Raw genomic sequence first — 6,313 nt, 5'->3', positions numbered from 1 at the left:
AAATCTTTTATCTATCGTAAATATGATTTTAAGATTAGGGTAAAATTTAAGTGGGACATAGTCCATTCCCCTAAATTCTTTTATGTATTTGTTCTTATTCCATTAACGGTATGTCTTCATCTAAGCCAATTTGTTTATCCTGGGTTATAAAATTGTTTGTTCCAAAAACGAAGACGTTTAGACTAGTGTTTGGGTTATACTTGTTTGGCCATATCACATTACAAGCCATCAAGATTAACGTAACTCTGTTTGTTTTTTCTTTTCCCTCTAATTGAGACTTTGGAAACTTGGAATACTTCTCCCCCAGTAAAAATTTATTTTTCTTCCCAAAAAAAAAAAAACCAACGCAACCCATCCGACTCTTTTATAAATAGAATTATTTAAATTATAATAATAATTTATGATTGAATACTATAATTGTTTTTTTTTTTAATTTTAAAATTTTTTAAATAAATATTATCATCTCATTTTATATAAATAAATTTATATAATTACTTATCTCCGTTTTGTCTCTATATAAAGCCCTCTTTTCCTCAATTCATCCCAAAAAGTTCTTATAAAGTTCTCTCTTTCCCCTTCCCCTCTATACCCCCTGTGTGCATCGTTTTGGTTCTTGTGTTGCTGATTCTCTTCTCTCCTTCAATACAGCGTAACCATCTCAACTCCTTGCTCATGCTTTCTTTTGTTTACCTTCATTAAGTTATTCTATATTTATAATCCTTCGTCTCAACTCCTTGATCATCTTCATAACTTTCATTTTTTGTTTTTTTTTTTTTGTCTGTTTTGCTTTGCTTTTAACTCTGTTTTCTTGTGTATATTTAAGCTTCACAACGATGTCAGCCGCTCCTTCAACTTCCATGAACACTCGAAGGGAAACATGTATTCCACCAAGGAGAGGAAAAATAAAAGCTCGGATTTTTAAGAGGTTCTGCAAGGCTATTGCTTCCGCGGCGTCAAAAGCATTTGGCGGAAGCAGAGAAGATGGCAATGACTCAACCATTCCACCTTCGAGTGCCTATAACTCTGATGCAAATTTCGACCTTTCCTGAAGAATTCCAAATGGGTTGATAACAAATTTCACCTATTATTTCCTTAATCACTCAATTCTTGAAATTGAGCTCGTTTCATTGCCATGAAAACGCTCTTCTCCATGGTACTTATTATAACCAGAGAAGGTAATATCTATACAATAAGAAAAGATCTGTGGATTCTGATGTTTTTGATTCAGATCACAGCTTCTTTTATATTAAGATGGGTTGTGATAGAAATTGGGGTTATCTGCTGCATAACTCAGGTTTTTAGTGAGTTACAGCAGGAGTTTTATGCTTTGTTTTTCAAGTCAGTTTGTTGTTTAAATTTTAATTTCTGCTGTAGAAAAAAGACCTGCTTCACTGTTGTTTCTGTAAGTTTTTGCGTGCAGATGATAGTGTAGAGGAAGGTCCATGGCTGTATTATGTGAAGGTGTCTTGGTTTTGCATTTCAGTTATGTCTTGTAAAATAGTAGTTTGAAATTAATGAAATGGCAATGAATATGATGTTTTTCTTTTTGGTTCTCTGTGTTTTGAGGTTGATGCAAGATCGTGAATTTCTTTTTCTTTTATTTATGAGCAAATTGTTGTTTTTTTGGGATAGTTGTTTGAAATTTATAGGGAATGAATGGAGATACAAGGAATATATGTTCATACTTTGAGGTCCGTGATTTTTTTTCTTTAAATTGATTTTTTTTTAATGAAAACAAACCTAATAAAAGCTTGAATTCGAATTTTCTTTTTGAAAATTTTGAAATTCTTATCAATTTAGCTAATCTCTAGGATCTAATGGTATACCCATTTTGAAGTCTATAATAATCGATTTGGGTTAAATCAATCCAAGTATTAAGTGTTAATCCCTATTTAACATCCATTTTACTTCAGTTAATTTAATATCTTTAACTCAATTTCAGCTGGTTATTACCATTACAAGCCACCAATTTATTCATCGGCTTCATAAATGATTGAAAAGGCAAGATTGGCAGGACTTATTAAGCTAATTTAATTAATGTAGATGGAGACAGGTACTTCAATCTGGTCCGGTAGACTTTACAATGTATTGGATTTGTGTTCCGACTGCGAAAACGGTCGGAAACAGATAGAATTGGAAACATGCGTTGCATTAAAATGACATTTCATTTAGTTGAGTTGGAGCCCCACTCTCAACCACATAGAAAGATACAGCAATACTTGTATTAGCTGTTTACAGTAGATTAAATGACAAAAAAAATAAGATTTTATATATAAAAATAATCATTTGAATTTTTTTTTTGAGTAATATTTCAAAATTAAATTTTTAACTGAAGTCAATTACTAAACCTAAATTTCATCAATTTGGTGTATTTAGTTTAGTCTTAAAAAGACAATATGACTCAAATAAGATTTTCATGTCACCGTAAAAATAAATAATTGCATTGCTTTTGCATTTTGTTGGATATGATATTAGTGTATGTGATGTTACTCAAGTTGAGGCGCGTGAAGATTTTGTTTTCTGTGTTATATCAAGTTTTTCCTTGTCAATTTGGTGATTCATGTGGCAATTGGGGAATATCATATTGCATCTTTTTTAGTTTAGTATGTTTTAATTTTAAGAGAAGATGATAATGTTAAATTTGTTGATTAAAAGCTAGGATGATCCTAGAATTAATAATTTTCAATACGACTCGTTAATTTGATATAACACGATACAAAAAATATCACGTTAGAATTGAGTTTTATTATACAAAATTTATTTTGAATCACTCTGATATTATTAAAAATTAAATTAAGTAGTATTAGAGTTTATATGAAAATAACCCGACACAACTCAAATCGATTCAAATATTTTAAAGAAGTGTTACTTTAATAGAATTTATTAGAAATAAATCATCAAATGTTGAAAAAACAATATCAATAATAATTGAAATCTTTATAAATTGTATATAGTTATATTTTTATATAATTATAATTAATCATATTATTGTTTATTTTTATTTAAATATTTTATTTTATTATTAAATAATAAAAATTTGATTTGATTCGTTAGAGTATATACATGTTTTAAAAATCTTAGTACATAAATTTTTAAATCATTTGTCAATATAATAAAATGTTATATTATATATTTTATTAATAGTATGTTAGGGTAATTTAATAAATAAACTAAAATGATAAAAAAACTTTGTAGAGAATAAAAAAGATAAATAATTTTAAATTAATTTAGATTAAATTAAATTAATTCAGATATTAAAATATTAAATTAAAATTAAAAATTTCTAACATAAAATTTAAACTAATATAATATAAATGCAATTCGGTAAGATAATCTATCAAGTCAAGAATATTCCTATCAAGTCTAGAATATCCCTATTGAATACAATCATATTAGACATTAAAGATCATTCTCTCTCTTTAACCCAAAAGGGGTCAGTGGTCAGTCTCTCTCTTTAACCCAAAAGGGGTCAGTGGTCATTTCAAAAGACTTTTTCCTTTTTAAATTTGAAGACAAGAGAAATGAGCACCACTCATGAGTCACAAGAATTCACACCCTAGCGGTCTAGCCGCTAATCAAATTGTAATTTTATAATGAAACAATCGAAAGGGTTTGCAAGGTGGTGATGTAGTGGTCAGAAACCGTTAATATTAAATACACGTAGCTGTGAAGTTTAAAATTCTATCAAACTTCACTCTTTGGCCAACGCCATCAAATATAATTGAAGAAGAAATTCTTTTAGAGACACAAAATTTAATACCTGGAAGGAGAAGAAGCCTAATTTCGTGAGTTATGATTCATGAATACAACGCCAGGAGTCCCATCAGCTTGTTCATACTATTCCAAAATCAGCTTAAATGGTCGGTGTATTCAGAGAATTCTCTGTACTCCGTTTCCCATTAAGTCAAGAGTCAACCTGAATTAAAAGACTTTATACTTTTATCCTCCCAATTTTTCTTCCCAACCAACGTCACCTCTAATTGATATAACGAATATTTTTCATCTAAAATCCATCAAAAAATTAGTAATATAAGAGTAAATTAATAATTTTATTATAAATTAATTTAAAAAATATAAAAAAAATCATTTATATTATATCTAATTATTTTAAATATGATATTTTAATTTTTAAAAATGTTGAAAAGCTTAAATATTAATCTCAAAAAATTTTTAATTCTTTTGTATATTTTAAATTATTATGTAACCTTAATAGGTGTAATATGATATTTATATTCATAATTTATTGTATTATATTAAATTCTTTGAGGGTATAAATGTTATTTATACCTATTTTATATATGTTAATGATCTACGTGTCGTAACTTATTCTCTCTCAAGCACTTTTTGGTATTTAAATATATCACAAACATCGCTAATTATCATTCGGGATAATTTTACAAATAGTTAGGAATAAACTTTGATCATTCATTTAAGTTCAATTTGAGTATACAGTTGTACATCATAGTTTAACAAATGTGCATCTTTTATTACTTAATGAACAAAACAAGACACTCACGTAAATAAAATATGTTTTATCAAAATAATTTTTTATTTCCTTAAACCAAATACCCTCAATATTATGGGAAATGATCACACAATGAGATAAATCCAACTCTGCATAAAAAATGTTAATATTTAATTGGAAAAAGGGTATAGATATAAATAAAACTTAATTAAGAAGTTAAAAAATATAGAAAAATTCTAATTAAGTGTAAAAATTAAGAAAAAATAGTAAAAATAGAAACTTTAATTATAGTTAATCAGTGATATTTCTATATTAAATGAATATAAAAATTATTTTAAAATATAAAAAAATTATATTTAGTAACAAATAATAGGAATCAATTGATCAATCTAAAAATCACAAATGTGATTTGAAGTGTGAACGGGTGCTTTTACACAGGAGATAGTCTAGCTGTAGTCTAGTAATCCACTGAGACAGGTGGACTCGCCGTCCAGGCGACCTTTTTGGTGGTCCCGTAAAGCCAGGTGTCATCGTCAATTTCCCTTTTTAGATTCACTACATTAGAGACCACGCCAAGAGTCTGATCTACCAAGCCACATTTAATGATCAGCATCAATTTTACTCAGACTCATCAGTCCCTCCCTGCCTCTAGATGAAGTGCTTGCTCACTAAGTTACTTGCTCTATAAATACACGCTCTTACTTCCCTTTCTTTTTGAGTGTTTTCCTTTCTAAGCTCAGAAGTTCAGTTTTCAAACAAACTCCTTCGAAAAAAAATGGATCACGAAGGCATTAAAAGGAAGTCACAGAGCCGGTTTCCCCCAAAAAGAGGTCGAATTCTCATCGGCATATTGAAGGATTTGGCCGGACTAAAAGGTGAAAGGAAAGGTGCTAGTGGTGAGCTTAGCTCGAGCTCATCGACTCCAGCTTCAATTCCTAGTAGTGGCTACAACTCCGATGCTCCGTCTGAGTCTTGATCACTAATCACGCTTTTAAGGTCTAATCATGGGTGATTTAGATTTTATTTTTTTATATACACAAACTTTAGTACATTTTTCTTCGTTTTTTGAACTTGTTGATTAAATTAAAGAGAAGGAAGGGGAAGAGGATGGGAATTTGTGGAATTGGAACCCATGTTTAGATCTGTGTATTATTAATTTTGTCTTATGCATTAGAAGTTGATGAGATTATTAAATTCCTCATCGTGATGTTTAAATTTTATATTTGACAGAAAATGTGTGCATTTTTTTATGTTTAGTGGTGACATTTGTTGGACATGGCTGTGAAATTCTTTGATCACCGGTCATGCTTTTTAGTTTAGGGTCTAATCATGGCTGATAATTGTAAATTCTGTTGATTTTCTGGTTTTTAGATTATAGAACAATTGCAAACCTAGGCCCAAGTGAAGACGATGATGGAAGATTCTTCATTGAATGATCAACACAAAAAACTATGGATTTCGCTTTTTAAATCAATAATCTATCGCATTAAATCACCATATGTGATCGACTAAAATGAAGAAAAACAATTGGACATCAATGAATTTTAAAAAATTTTGTTACGATCTCGGTATCCCCACAAGTTTTGATGTAGACGAACCGGTCGATATGACCATAAAACTAAGCTTGTTGATTTAAAAAGAGTTTTGGTAGATGCGCATCTTCTGGGCATGTATACCAAGCCAATGCTCTGGCACCCACCGAAGAAACTCCCTTCTTGTTAGAATAAGGTTGAGAAACAATGCTTCCCATCGCCTTTAACAAGAAACAATAAACTAAAATACTTATTTATTTAAATTAGGACAAATTTATTATTAAAATTTGTTTGTTTTTAACTATATTTTTAATGA

The 6,313-nt window shown here is 29.3% G+C and overlaps 1 long non-coding RNA gene across 1 annotated transcript; it reads left to right on the top strand.

The window, feature by feature from the left end:
* The first annotated feature begins 522 nt into the window (after positions 1-522).
* Positions 523-1,553, top strand: LOC123226428. The gene is made up of 2 exons (XR_006504324.1): positions 523-649; positions 824-1,553. It is a non-coding gene; the product is annotated as an uncharacterized LOC123226428 (long non-coding RNA).
* Positions 1,554-6,313: the final 4,760 nt, after the last annotated feature.

This window comes from Mangifera indica, chromosome 9 (genome assembly GCF_011075055.1).
Source record: "Mangifera indica cultivar Alphonso chromosome 9, CATAS_Mindica_2.1, whole genome shotgun sequence".
In the NCBI taxonomy this organism is placed as follows: Eukaryota; Viridiplantae; Streptophyta; class Magnoliopsida; order Sapindales; family Anacardiaceae; genus Mangifera; species Mangifera indica.
Note: the sequence above shows the minus strand (reverse complement) of the source record. Positions and strands in the feature narration are given on the sequence as shown.